The 14,950-nt window shown below is 51.5% G+C and overlaps 1 long non-coding RNA gene across 1 annotated transcript; it reads right to left on the bottom strand.

Moving 5' to 3' along the window:
- Positions 1 to 8,313: 8,313 nt before the first annotated feature.
- On the bottom strand, positions 8,314 to 10,896 carry LOC115195236 (uncharacterized). The gene is made up of 3 exons (XR_003878625.1): positions 10,861 to 10,896; positions 10,317 to 10,420; positions 8,314 to 8,428 (listed from the first exon to the last, which is right to left on the bottom strand). It is a non-coding gene; the product is annotated as an uncharacterized LOC115195236 (long non-coding RNA).
- Positions 10,897 to 14,950: the final 4,054 nt, after the last annotated feature.

Below are 14,950 nucleotides of genomic sequence, written 5' to 3'. Positions count from 1 at the left end.
ATTTTATTCCTCTTGTGTTATTATTTGTTATTTTTATTGTTGTATTTTTTACTCTGCATCATTGGGAAGGGCTCGTAAGTAAGCATTTCCCAGTAAAGTAATCACCGTTGTATTCGGCGCATGTGACAAATACAATTTGATTGATCTCTTTCTTTCTCTCTCTCTCTCTCTCCCTCTCTCTCTCTCTCTCTCTCTCTCTCCTTCCCTTTTTTGGGGTGCGTTCACAAACCTTGGCTCTGAAGACGTTTTCTCTCTCTCTCCCCTTCCCTTCCACATCCATTATAGATGCTGTTTGCGCTGCGTAAATGGGTCTTCCTTCTATTCAGCGCCCCTAGCAATCAGCCCTCGTTTTGTCTCCACGGGAGAGAACTGCAATCAGAGAGAGGGAGAGAGATGGAGAGAGAGAGAGAGAGGTGGGGAGAGAGAAGGAGAGCGAGGGAGAGGGAGAGAGTAATGTTTGTGAATGTGTCTGGGTAAAAGCGTTACTCTCTGTTTCTCCCTTTTAGTCGTCAATGTTTTTTGAGATGGGTAGAAAACGAGGCTTTCAGCGACGGCTGATTCCTTGTCTCGAATTGGTTGCAGCCATGTGTTGCGTTGTGTTATGATTTTTGTAGCGTGATATATTTAAGCAAATAATGCCTGGGGGTGTGGTATATGGCCAATATACAACGTCTAAAGGCTGTTGTTATGCGCGACACAACGTGGAGTGCCTGGATACAGCCCTTAGCCGTGGTATATTGGCCATAAGCCACAAACCCCTGAGGTGCCTTATTGCTATTATAAACTGGTTACCAACGTAATTAGAGCAGTAAAAATACATGTTTTGTCATACCCGTGGTATACAAGTGTCGGATATACCACGGCTGTCAGCAAATCAGCATTCAAGGCACGAACCACCTGGTTCCTGCTTGTGTTACTGCATGCGGGTGTGTGGGGGGAGTGAGGTAGGTGATTATGATCATTTTGTGGAGTGCTCCGATCTCTACCTGGGGCGAGGCAGCAGTCACTGTGTGTCTGTCTGTGTGTGTGGTGTGCTGCTTGCTACCCGGCGGCAGTGATGTAGCAGTCCGAACAGAATAATGAGCTAGGTCTCTTTGTGTTGCTTCGTAGTGCTAATCGTCTGTTAGTTTGCAAACGCCTTGGAGCCGTGCTGCTCTGCACTGAGCCACTCCGCTCTGCTATGGTCTGCTCAGGCAGGCACGTAAACATGCAGGCACGCACACACATTCTGCTCTTTAGCGGAGTAAGTGCAAGCTCAGGAGGCATCTGCTGCACACACACACACACACACACACACACGCGCGCGCTCCTCTCTTTTGCAAAGTCCACAGTGGGCTGTATCGATCTGTTTTTCTGGCCAGCAGTAGGATTCTGGGATTGAGGATTTGGATAGAGCCAGGGTAGGACTAACAGAGGGGTTTGAATAGAGCCAGGGTAGGAATATCAGAGGGGTTTGGATAGAGCCAGGGTAGGACTAACAGAGGGGTTTGGATAGAGCCAGGGTAGGACTAACAGAGAGGTTTGGATAGGGCCAGGGTAGGACTAACAGAGGGGTTTGGATAGAGCCAGGGTAGACCTAACAGAGGGGTTTGGATAGAGTCAGGGTAGGACTAACAGAGGGGTTTGGATAGAGTCAGGGTAGGACTAACAGAGGGGTTTGGATAGAGCCAGGGTAGGACTAACAGAGGGGTTTGGATAGAGCCAGGGTAGGACTAACAGAGGGGTTTGGATAGAGCCAGGGTAGGACTAACAGAGGGGTTTGGATAGAGCCAGGGTAGGACTAACAGAGAGGTTTGGATATAGTCAGGGTTGGACTAACAGAGGGGTTTGGATAGAGCCAGGGTAGGACTAACAGAGGGGTTTGGATAGAGCCAGGGTAGGACTAACAGAGGGGTTTGGATAGAGCCAGGGTAGGACTAACAGAGGGGTTTGGATAGAGCCAGGGTAGGACTAACAGAGGGGTTTGGATAGAGCCAGGGTAGGACTAACAGAGGGGTTTGGATAGAGCCAGGGTAGGACTAACAGAGGGGTTTGGATAGAGCCAGGGTAGGACTAACAGAGGGGTTTGGATAGAGCCAGGGTAGGACTAACAGAGGGGTTTGGATAGAGCCAGGGTAGGACTAACAGAGGGGTTTGGATAGAGCCAGGGTAGGACTAACAGAGGGGTTTGGATAGAGCCAGGGTAGGACTAACAGAGGGGTTTGAATAGAGCCAGGGTAGGACTAACAGAGGGGTTTGGATAGAGCCAGGGTAGGACTAACAGAGGGGTTTGGATAGAGCCAGGGTAGGACTAACAGAGGGGTTTGAATAGAGCCAGGGTAGGACTAACAGAGGGGTTTGGATAGAGCCAGGGTAGGACTAACAGAGAGGTTTGGATAGAGCCAGGGTAGGACTAACAGAGGGGTTTGAATAGAGCCAGGGTAGGACTAACAGAGGGGTTTGGATAGAGCCAGGGTAGGACTAACAGAGGGGTTTGAATAGAGTCAGGATAGAACCTGATGAAAAGAGATGTGGGAGGTAGGTATTGTTGTTGCTGTTTTCTAAGCTGACAAATAGCTATATGTGGTAGCACTTTACATTACAGCATGGAAGGAAGTGGCAATAACATGGTAATAGTATGCTATATTCCTGTTTCAGGGTAATGCACCCTGTTACACAAGTTGAGACATGCAGGTCTTTAAGGTTTTGCAAATAAATAGATGTTGTAATTGACAAAAAAAGAGTGGACATCTAGCTTGTATTGAATACAGAGAGGATGGCATCATAAAGTTAGAAGATGAGGTCACATCCCTCAGATAAATCAAAACATCCCTTTATCATCCGTCAACTGCCATTCAGAAACGAAGCAGAAGCCGGTGAGAGACTGAACCTTAATGGTGGATACTAGGGTCGTGTTCTACTGTTCTTCAATCGACACAGGTGTCCACAAAGGGAAAATCCTGGCAAACTTTTCAAATCATCCTCCTTCCATCTCATCTTCCATCTGTCTGAGCAGAATACAACAAGACAGCCTTGGCCTGAATACAGTCCTGATGACTCATTGATCTGTGTGTGTGTGTGTGTGTGTGTGTGTGTGTGTGTGTGTGTGTGTGTGTGTGTGTGTGTGTGTGTGTGTGTGTGTGTGCGTGCGTGCGTGCGCATGCGTGCGCGCCAGCATACATATCAGACAGAATCTTCTGTAGGCCATATAAATGGAGAGTACACAGAGAGGTTAGAAAATAGCAGGTGTGTCACTCTGGAGACAAACACTGCTGTCCTAGGCAGGGCTGACCGCTGCCTCCACACTTCCTCGCTTTGTTCCACAGACCTTCACATAGTAAGGGGGAAAAGGAGTGAACGGGGGGAGGAGAAGGCGGAGAGGGAGAAAGAGAGGAGATGAACCCACCGCCATCACCGCTACACACATCGTGTCCTTATAAACACAAGTCACACACTGCCAAACGCCGAGGCCAAGAATGTGTCAGTTGGGACGGGCGGGTGAGGGAGCAACTACCGCCTCTAAAATGTTGCTGTGAAGCAGCGATTTTCACTGAGAGGAGTGGAGCTCCGTGACAAAATGGAGGGAGCAGCGGAGAGAGAGAGAGAGAGAGAGGCAAGGAGCGGAACACAGCCCTGTGACCATCACACTAATACACAATACACACACACGCTCACTAGTCAAGGACAGAGCAGCACAGAGAAAGAAGGAGCGAGAGAGAGGAGACAGAGAGAAGGCGGAGATAGAGAGAAGGCAGATAAAAGGAAAACAGAGGCAGCCAGACGAGAGAGAAAGAGAGATTTTCCAGGTCTTTCGCGACTCATTTGTGGTGGTTTTCCTCTTCTGTGCTGTACTGCACACAGGGGCACAAAGCTTGCAACTACCGTCCTCCTCCCTTCTCTCTCTCTCCCTGGGCCTTGCAACTACCGTCCTCCTCCCTTCTCTCTCTCTCCTTGGGCCTTGCAACTACCGTCCTCCTCCCTTCTCTCTCTCTCCTTGGGCCTTGCAACTACCGTCCTCCTCACTTCTCTCTCTCTCCTTGGGCCTTGCAACTACCGTCCTCCTCCCTTCTCTCTCTCTCCCTGGGCCTTGCAACTACCGTCCTCCTCCCTTCTCTCTCTCTCCCTGGGCCTTGCAACTACCGTCCTCCTCCCTTCTCTCTCTCTCCTTGGGCCTTGCAACTACCGTCCTCCTCCCTTCTCTCTCTCTCCCTGGGCCTTGCAACTACCGGCCTCCTCCCTTCTCTCTCTCTCCCTGGGCCTTGCAACTACCGTCCTCCTCCCTTCGCTCTCTCTCCCTGGGCCTTGCAACTTCCGTCCTCCTCCCTTCTCTCTCTCTCCTTGGGCTGCAAGACATGGGGGTTTGGCTGGCCTCACTGCCCCTCCCCAACACACACGCACACACTTGTTTCTCTGGTGGCTGAGTCACAGGATAGGCACGCTAGCCAGGCAGCCCAGCCAGTCAGCCCACTCTGTCTGTATATCTGTCTGTCTCTCTGCCTGTCTGCCTGTGAGTCTGTTTGTGGGTATGTCCGTCTGTCTGCCTGTGAGTCTGCCTGCCTGCCTGTCTGTCTATGTGCAGCGTGGAAACAGCTCTTTGTGTCAACAAATAAATAACGTCTCTCTATATTTATTTTCCAAGGCTGCGGAGGCGGAGGGGAAGAGAGAGAGACAGACAGAGAGGGAGGGAGAGAGGGAGTGACAGAACTAGAGAGAGGAGAGAGAGAGTGACAGAACTAGAGAGAGGGAGAGGAAGGGAGTGATAGAGAACTAAAGAGAGAGGAGAGAGAGGGAGGGAGGGAGATAGGAAGAAAGAGACAGAGAGAGGTAGGGAAGCGAGAAACAGGCAGCAGTAGTGTTTTCACGGCTCTGCAGAGGGCTGATCAGACAGTCTGTTGTTGCTGTTAAATCAAACAACACGTAATCACAGGGGAAGTGTGTGTGGATCAGAACATAACAGGATGGGTGGTCAGTGAGTGTACTTTGTGTGTGTGTGTGTGTGTGTGTGTGTGGGTGGGGGTGGGGGTGTGTGTGCAGGGGACTGTGGTGATGCATTATGACAAGACTGTACAAACACACACACACTCCGAATACTAACACACATAGCTCGAATGTTAGTCAGTCAAATCTCCCATTGAAACCATTGCTGGATTTCAGTGAAAGTCTGTGTTACCATGACAATACAGACAGTACCTTACTATTCCAACAAAAGGGACACATTAAAAGCTGCAAAGTAGTCAGGAGAAATGGTTCTAGGTCGAACGTGGAGCTAAGAATCAGGAGAGAGGAGAAACACCGCTCTGATGGGAGTAGTAAGAGAACGTGTCTCCACACGGAGTTACCTCAGCGGTAACGTTTTCCAGACGCTTCGGTTTGGCCCGCGGCCCACGGCCATAAACCCCTGGCAGTGCTGCGCTGCGTTCTTGAGTGGCGGCCGGCTTGAGCCCCCGATAGCACCCGGCGCTAACGGCTCACACAGCAACGCGCCAGGCAGGCAGGCGGACAGCCCAGAGAGAGGCTATGAGTGCTGGCAGGCAGGGAGGCAGGGAGGGAGGCAGGGAGGCAGGCAGGGAGGCAGGCAGAGAGACAGGAAGACAGCTAGGGAGGCAGGCAGAGAGACAGGAAGACAGCTAGGGAGGCAGGCAGGCGGACAGCCCAGAGAGAGGCTATGAGTGCTGGCAGGCAGAGAGGCAGGGAGGGAGGCAGGAAGTCAGGGAGGCAGCTAGGGAGGCAGGCAGGGAGACAGTAAGATAGCTAGGGAGGCAGGCAGGGAGGCAGGCAGGGAGGCAGGCAGGCAAGCGGACAGCCCTGAGAGAGGCTATGAGTGCTGGCAGGCAGAGAGGCAGGGAGGCAGGGAGGGAGGCAGGAAGTCAGGGAGACAGCTAGGGAGGCAGGCAGGGAGGCAGCTAGGGAGGCAGGCAGAGAGACAGGAAGACAGCTAGGGATGCAGGCAGGCGGACAGCCCAGAGAGAGGCTATGAGTGCTGGCAGGCAGAGAGGCAGGGAGGGAGGCAGGGAGGCAGGAAGTCAGGGAGGCAGCTAGGGAGGCAGGCAGGGAGACAGGAAGACAGCTAGGGAGGCAGGCAAGCAGGGAGGCAGCTAGGCAGGCAGGGAGGGAGGGAGGGAGGGAGGGAGGCAGGCAGGCAGGCAGGCAGGCAGCTAGGCAGGCAGGGGGGCAGGTAGGGAGGGAGGGAGGGAGGGAGGGAGGGAGGGAGGGAGGGAGGGAGGCAGGCAGGCAGGCAGGCAGCTAGGCAGGCAGGGGGGCAGGTAGGGAGGGAGGCAGGCAGGAAGGCAGGCAGGCAGGCAGGCAGGCAGGCAGGCAGGCAGGACCCCCCTTCTTCTCTCCTTCCCTTCCTCCACATCACTCTTCCTGACAGTCATATTGATTGTTTTCCCTTGCTGTGCTCATGGCAGCGCAGCGCGCTGACTTGTTTTCCCAGGGGGAAAGAGGGGGGAATGCATTTTCAAGTCATAACAGCTCGTAAAAGCAAGGGGGGTTGGAGGGTGGGGGTTTAGGGGGCGAAGGAGTGGGATGTAGGGTGCGAGCTGGCTAGGAGGAGACGTGAGGTCAGGTGTGTTGAGTTGAGAGAGAGAGGAGACATGAGGTCAGGTAGGTTGAGTTGAGAGAGAGAGGAAACATGAGGTCAGGTGGGTTGAGTTGAGAGAGAGGAGACGTGAGGTCAGGTGTGTTGAGTTGAGAGAGAGAGGAGACATGAGGTCAGGTGTATAGAGTTGAGAGAGAGGAGACATGAGGTCAGGTGTATAGAGTTGAGAGAGAGGAGACATGAGGTCAGGTGGGTTGAGTTGAGAGAGAGGAGACATGAGGTCAGGTGGGTTGAGTTGAGAGAGAGGAGACATGAGGTCAGGTGGGTTGAGTTGAGAGAGAGGAGACATGAGGTCAGGTGTATAGAGTTGAGAGAGAGGAGACATGAGGTCAGGTGGGTTGAGTTGAGAGAGAGGAGACATGAGGTCAGGTAGGTTGAGTTGAGAGAGAGGAGACATGAGCTCAGGTGTATAGAGTTGAGAGAGAGGAGACGTGGTCAGGTAGGTTGAGTTGAGAGAGAGGAGACATGAGGTCAGGTGGGTTGAGTTGAGAGAGAGGAGACATGAGGTCAGGTGGGTTGAGTTGAGAGAGAGGAGACATGAGGTCAGGTGTATAGAGTTGAGAGAGAGGAGATGTGGTCAGGTAGGTTGAGTTGAGAGAGAGGAGACAGGAGGTCAGGTGGGTTGAGTTGAGAGAGAGGAGACATGAGGTCAGGTGGGTTGAGTTGAGAGAGAGGAGACATGAGGTCAGGTGGGTTGAGTTGAGAGAGAGGAGACATGAGGTCAGGTGTATAGAGTTGAGAGAGAGGAGACGTGGTCAGGTAGGTTGAGTTGAGAGAGAGGAGACATGAGGTCAGGTGGGTTGAGTTGAGAGAGAGGAGACATGAGGTCAGGTGGGTTGAGTTGAGAGAGAGGAGACATGAGGTCAGGTGGGTTGAGTTGAGAGAGAGGAGACATGAGGTCAGGTGGGTTGAGTTGAGAGAGAGAGGAAACATGAGGTCAGGTGGGTTGAGTTGAGAGAGAGGAGACATGAGGTCAGGTGGGTTGAGTTGAGAGAGAGGAGACATGTGGTCAGGTGGGTTTTAAGATATACTTTATTAGTTCACACGAGATGGAAATGTTTTCTGCTTTTATCCATCTCCCCCTGATACACAAACACACACACATTAGGTTGGAGAGGCTGGAGCAGAGGGCAGCTGCAGTGCAGAACCCAATGAGCAGTGTAGGGGTTAAGTTCCTTGCTCAAGGGAACATGGGCTGAGCGAGGACAGAGGTAAGAGGGGATCAAAGGGCTCTGCCGCTGGACTGAGGTTTCACATTTCAGACTTTTCAAGCAACTCCCCACCCTCCACACACACACTCCGCTGTATATCCTCAGGGGGCTCATCAAGCCCAGACCAAACACCTGTGCGTATGAATGCGTGCATAGCCTACTCTGGGGCCCTGGAGAGGGAGCGTGTATGTGTGTGTCAATGTGCATGTTTACGTATTCTGGGGTTGTGGTGTGTGTGTGTGTGTGTGTGTGTGTGTGTGTGTGTGTGTGTGTGTGTGTGTGTGTGTGTGTGTGTGTGTGTGTGTGTGTGTGTGTGTGTGTGTGTGTGTGTGTGTGTGTGTGTGTGTGTGTGTGTGTCGGGTGTGACCTGCATTAACATGGCGCTGGCGGTCGCTGTGTCTCCAGAGGATAATGAGGACAGGCGCTGGCTGGCGTCAGGTCGCTGTTCCATCACACACACACACACACACACACACACACACACACACACACACACACACACACACACACACACAACCTCCCCTTGCCACTCGTCAGCGGGACAGGAGCACCCTCTCCGTGTGCAGCCAGTCTAATATCATCGTTTCTTTCTGCCCAGAGATCCTCTGATAAGCAGGCAGCCTGGCTCTCTCTTTCTCTGAGAAAAGAGAGGGAGGGCGGGGGGAGGGGAGGGAGAGGAGGAAAAGGAGAGGGGGGCTGCTGGGAAATTGTCTCTGAGAGATTACCCCGGCGGCGTGGCTGTGGAATCAGATTATGCGGAGAAGAGGAAGAGGAGAGAGAGGGAGAGAGAGCTGAAGTTTGTGTATCTGGAAGGTCTAATCCTCGTCCTTTCCTCCTCAGCAACATATGAATCTGCCTAATTTAACTGTCTCTTTCTTTACCTCCCTCTCTTTAGCTCGCTCTCTTTCTCTTCTCACCGTCCATGTTTTATCTTCCATAACCTACATCTCAAACTGGCAAAGGTAGTTACTGCCAACCATCTACACCTCTAACAGAGACCCATGCTTCACATTATGCTAGTTAGACCAAGGTTTATATAAAGGAACATTTTTAATTTGACTGTATATTTGTTGTAAATAGAAAAGCTTTCATTTTTCTCACATTGTTCACGACCTGTCATACTTGAGCACGTAGCACTTTGGTTCTTGTTAAGATGTTGACAGAGTAATGAAGACTGATAGCAGAGCTCAACCAATAGATGAGGACTGATAGCAGAGCTCAACCAATAGATGAGGACTGATAGCAGAGCTCAACCAATAGATGAGGACTGATAGCAGAGCTCAACCAATAGATGAGGACTGATAGCAGAGCTCAACTGACAGATGAGGACTGATAGCAGAGCTCAACCAACAGATGAGGACTGATAGCAGAGCTCAACCGACAGATGAGGACTGATAGCAGAGCTCAACCGACAGATGAGGACTGATAGCAGAGCTCAACCAATAGATGAGGACTGATAGCAGAGCTCAACCAATAGATGAGGACTGATAGCAGAGCTTAACCAATAGATGAGGACTGATAGCAGAGCTCAACCGACAGATGAGGACTGATAGCAGAGCTCAACCGACAGATGAGGACTGATAGCAGAGCTCAACCGACAGATGAGGACTGATAGCAGAGCTCAACCGACAGATGAGGACTGATAGCAGAGCTCAACCGACAGATGAGGACTGATAGCAGAGCTCAACCGACAGATGAGGACTGATAGCAGAGCTCAACCGACAGATGAGGACTGATAGCAGAGCTCAACCAACAGATGAGGACTGATAGCAGAGAGAATGTGTTATGAGACTACTTGGGTATATTTTATATTTGTGTGTTTCTAAATGTTTGTGTGTGTGTTTTCTCACATGGTGCAGACAACGGTTGGAAAAACACTTCAGTGAGGTGACAGTGAACAGATAAGGAGAGAGAGAGAGAGAGAGAGAGAGAGAGAGAGAGAGTGAGAGTGTGTGTGAGAGAGATGGTGTGTGAGATGGTGTGTGAGAGGTTGACACAGACGGGCTGCTCACCCTCCCCTGACCAGACTCAGGAGGACAGGGACCCCCTGGGGGATGGTCTCTGGAGAGGGGAGGGAACAGAGAATGGATGGAGAGACAGGAGCAATAACAGAGAGAGGAAGAGAGAGCAGGACAAAGGGAGAGAAAGAGAAAGGCCAGGGAGTGGCCTTTGTAGAACAGCGCACACTCATCCGTGTGTGTGTGTGTGTGTGTGTGTGTGTGTGTGTGTGTGTGTGTGTGTGTGTGTGTGTGTGTGTGTGTGTGTGTGTGTGTGTGGCAGCAGAGCCAGGCAGACACTGGGGACGAGCTGTCAGACTCCATTATTCATGGTAGCCTTTTAATATTTAATATCATCAAACTGCAGCTCCCCACGCTACCGCACAGCCATCACACACACACACACACACACACACACACACTCCACCATCAGACATAGAAGACACATCACCATCACACCCAGAAAGAGAGAGAGAGAGAGAGAGAGAGAGAGAGAGAGATGGGATGATCCAGCAGAAGCCTATTCACCTTTGGCACACACTGTCTTTTTGATGCAGAGGCTGCGGCTGCCTCAGACACAGGGCCGTCAGCGGACACCTTGACAGACCCTACAGCTGCTGCTGACTGACAGGCTGTTAGAGAGAGAGAGAGAGAGAGAGAGAGGGAGATGGGAGGTGGGGGGTAAGACAGGAGGTAGGAGGAGGAAGGGACAGAAAGAAAGCGCGAGAGAGAGTTAGAGGCTTAGCCCTTATTGAGAGATACATCCTCAGATATCCCTCATTGGAGAGATTTTCCTACAAAGAACGATGTTTTTCACTCAGAATAAGCAAGGCGTTGCATATGGAATAATCACATCTAGCTGTCACAAAGAAAGAGTTATTCCTTCCGTATCGCCGCATGTGCTGTAATTGGATACAATTGAACATTCGCGGCAATGCGCCTGTCTGCACACACACACACGCACACACACACCACAGACTATGTACTTTGCACTGATGCTGAATTATAGGAAGCATTGAATAGTTTTTTAGGCTCTCTTGTCGCACACGCTTTTACTAAGTAGCTCCCTTACCTTAGCTGAACACACTTAAGTCGCTCTGGATAAGAGCAGCTGCTAAATGACTAACATGTAAGTCCGTGTCGAGAGAATGGTCTGTATGAGTCTAAAGCTCAGGAATTACACTCCTCCCCCAAAGAATTCCACTCCCGGCCTCTGCTTCCGCAGCAAGACATGCAGTCACGGGCAGATTGGAAAATGAGGGGGAGGGAAGGGATCTTCTGAAAGCAGCGGCAAGGGAAAAAACTAAGTTGTATAGAAGCTCTTCAGGAGACTAATAGGCTAAGCTGTGCCATCCTCCCATATCTCCTTTGAGTTGATGACACTCCAGATAGCACATTTGGTTCTTTGGAAGTTGTGAGAACATACGTTTTTGGTTACCTGTTGGTTCTGGGAATGAAACCATTATTAAAATGGAACGTTTTAAACATTCCGAGAATGGAAGTGTACATTTTGCTTGTTCTGGGAATGTTTTACTATGGTCCCCTGGACATTTAGCCTGCTCTGGGAATGTTTTACTATGGTCCCCTGGACATTTAGCCTATTCTGGGAATGTTTTACTATGGTCCCCTGGACATTTAGCCTGTTCTGGGAATGTTTTACTATGGTCCCCTGGACATTTAGCCTATTCTGGGAATGTTTTACTATGGTCCCCTGGACGTTTAGCCTGTTCTGGGAATGTTTTACTATGGTCCCCTGAACATTTAGCCTGCTCTGGGAATGTTTTACTATGGTCCCCTGAACATTTAGCCTGTTTTGGGAATGTTTTACTATGGTCCCCTGGACATTTAGCCTATTCTGGGAATGTTTTACTATGGTCCCCTGGACATTTAACCTGTTCTGGGAATGTTTTACTGTAACGATCATCGTGCAGGAAGGAAGAAGTGGACCAAGGCGCAGCTGGGAGCGAACACATGTTATTTATTACAGACTGAAATAACACGGTCAAAACAGAGAATAAACGTATCGTTACTGCTCCAACAAAAGAGACAACACCCCACAAACATCGTGGGGGAAAAGGAACTTAAATGTGATTCCCCAATCAGAGGCAACTAGCGACAGCTGTCTCTGATTGGGAATCGACAGAACCCAACATAGAAATAAGCCCCAAAGCAAGGCTATACCAAAAACATAGAAAATAAACTATAGAAATGCCACACCCTGACCAAAATAGAAGAGTTCACCTGGTCAGGGCGTGACAGTACCCCCCCTCCAACGGTGCGTACTCCCGGCGCACCAACCTAAAGTCTATTGGGGGGGGGGACCGGGTGGGCGCCTCACCCTCGGTGGAGGCTCTGGCCCCGGGCGTGTTTCTCCCCCTGCCTCCACCCTAGCCCTACCCCTCTGGCCCGGACTGGACCACGGTGGAGCGGCATGCTCAGGCTCCGGAGCGGAGCCGCCGACCGGAACAGGACTGGTCACCGGTGGACCGGACACAGGCCATGCCGGACTGTGGACACGCACCGTGGGCCTGGTGCGAGGAACAGGGACGGGCCGGACAGGACCGGGGACACGCACCACCAACCTGGTGCGGGGAGCAGGGATGGGCCGGACTGGACTGGGGACACGCACCAGCAACCTGGTGCGGGTAGCAGGGACGGGCCGGACTGGACTAGGGACACGCACCCCCGGCTTGGTGCGGGGAGCAGGGATGGGCCGGACAGGACTGGGGACACGCACCACTAACCTGGTGCGGGGAGCAGGGACGGGACGGACTGGACTGGGGACACGCACCACTGGCTTGGTGCGGGGAGCAGGGACGGGCCGGACTGGACTGTGGACACGCACCACATTCGCCCGGCAAGGGCGAGGTGCTGGCACAGGACGTGCTGGACCGTGACCGCACACCGGCGACACAGTGCGCATAAGCGGCGCCGGATATCCTGGACCGAGGAGGCGCACTGGAGGTCTGGAGTGCACAGCTGACATCACCCGTTCTGGCTCAACGCCCACCTTAGCCTGGCAAGTGTGGAGCGCTGGCACAGAACACACTGGGCTGTGCAGCCGTACCGGAGACACAGTGCGCGTCCTCGGCGCAGGATACATCGGACCGAGAAGGGGCACCGGAGGCCAGGAGCGCTGAGCCGGCACAACACGTCCTCGCTGAACACTCCCCCTAGCCCGGCAAATGTGGGGCGCTGGCACAGAGCGCACTGGGCTGTGCAGGCGCACTGGCGATACCGTGCGCACCTCTGCCACCCAAGGCTCTTCCTCCACGCTGTCCCTACGCAGGTCCTCCAGGACCTGCCACATCTCTGCCTCCTCCTTCGCCGTTATCCCCCACGAGAGCAGTGGTCTGGGCTCTTCCTCTGCCCTTCCGGACCACCCCATTAGCCCCCCCCCAAAATTTTCTTGGGGATGTCTTCCGGGCCTCCTCGACCGCCGCCTGCGACTCCATCCACCGGCTGGCATCACCTCCTCGACCTGGGAATCCTTCCGCCAGGGTCCTTTCCCCGACATGATCTCCTCCCAGGTCCAGAACTCCTTCCCCTCGCGAGCCCATCTATCGCGCTCCTTATCCTCCCGCTGCTTGGTCCTGGTTCGGTGGGGTGTTCTGTAACGATCGTCGTGCAGGAAGGAAGAAGTGGACCAAGGCGCAGCTGGGAGCGAACACATGTTATTTATTACAGACTGAAATAACATGGTCAAAACAGAGAATAAACGTATCGTTACTGCTCCAACAAAAGAGACAACACCCCACAAACATCGTGGGGGAAAAGGAACTTAAATGTGATTCCCCAATCAGAGGCAACTAGCGACAGCTGTCTCTGATTGGGAATCGACAGAACCCAACATAGAAATAAGCCCCAAAGCAAGGCTATACCAAAAACATAGAAAATAAACTATAGAAATGCCACACCCTGACCAAAATAGAAGAGTTCACCTGGTCAGGGCGTGACATTTACTATGGTCCCCTGGACATTTAGCCTGTTCTGGGAATGTTTTACTATGGTCCCCTGGACATTTAGCCTGTTCTGGGAATGTTTTACTATGGTCCCCTGGACATTTAGCCTGTTCTGGTCATGTTTTACTATGGCCCCCTGGACATTTAGCCTGTTCTGGGAATGTTTTACTATGGTCCCCTGGACATTTAGCCTATTTTGGGAATGTTTTACTATGGTCCCCTGGACATTTAGCCTATTCTGGGAATGTTTTACTATGGTCCCCTGGACATTTAGCCTGCTCTGGGAATGTTTTACTATGGTCCCCTGGACATTTAGCCTATTTTGGGAATGTTTTACTATGGTCCCCTGGACATTTAGCCTGTTCTGGGAATGTTTTACTATGGTCCCCTGGACATTTAGCCTGTTCTGGGAATGTTTTACTATGGTCCCCTGGACATTTAGCCTATTTTGGGAATGTTTTACTATGGTCCCCTGGACATTTAGCCTGTTCTGGGAATGTTTTACTATGGTCCCCTGGACATTTAGCCTGTTCTGGGAATGTTTTACTATGGTCCCCTGGACATTTAGCCTGTTCTGGGAATGTTTTACTATGGTCCCCTGGACATTTAGCCTATTTTGGGAATGTTTTACTATGGTCCCCTGGACATTTAGCCTGTTCTGGGAATGTTTTACTATGGTCCCCTGGACATTTAGCCTGTTCTGGGAATGTTTTACTATGGTCCCCTGGACATTTAGCCTGTTCTGGGAATGTTTTACTATGGTCCCCTGGACATTTAGCCTGTTCTGGGAATGTTTTACTATGGTCCCCTGGACATTTAGCCTGTTCTGGGAATGTTTTACTATGGTCCCCTGGACATTTAGCCTATTTTGGGAATGTTTTACTATGGTCCCCTGGACATTTAGCCTGTTCTGGGAATGTTTTACTATGGTCCCCTGGACATTTAGCCTGTTCTGGGAATGTTTTACTATGGTCCCCTGGACATTTAGCCTGTTCTGGGAATGTTTTACTATGGTCCCCTGGACATTTAGCCTATTCTGGGAATGTTTTACTATGGTCCCCTGAACATTTTCCTGGGAGGTTTTATTTACATTCTGAAACAGAATATATGGGATATTTTGAGGTCTTTGTATAACTTCCTTAAAACATTCACTGAATGTTTCAGCAATAACTCTGCTAGCTTAGGTTAACTTGTTGAACA

Source organism: Salmo trutta, chromosome 6, assembly GCF_901001165.1.
Source record: "Salmo trutta chromosome 6, fSalTru1.1, whole genome shotgun sequence".
Classification (NCBI taxonomy): domain Eukaryota; kingdom Metazoa; phylum Chordata; class Actinopteri; order Salmoniformes; family Salmonidae; genus Salmo; species Salmo trutta.
The sequence above is the reverse complement of the archived record's forward strand: the minus strand, read 5'-3'. Positions and strand labels throughout refer to the sequence as shown.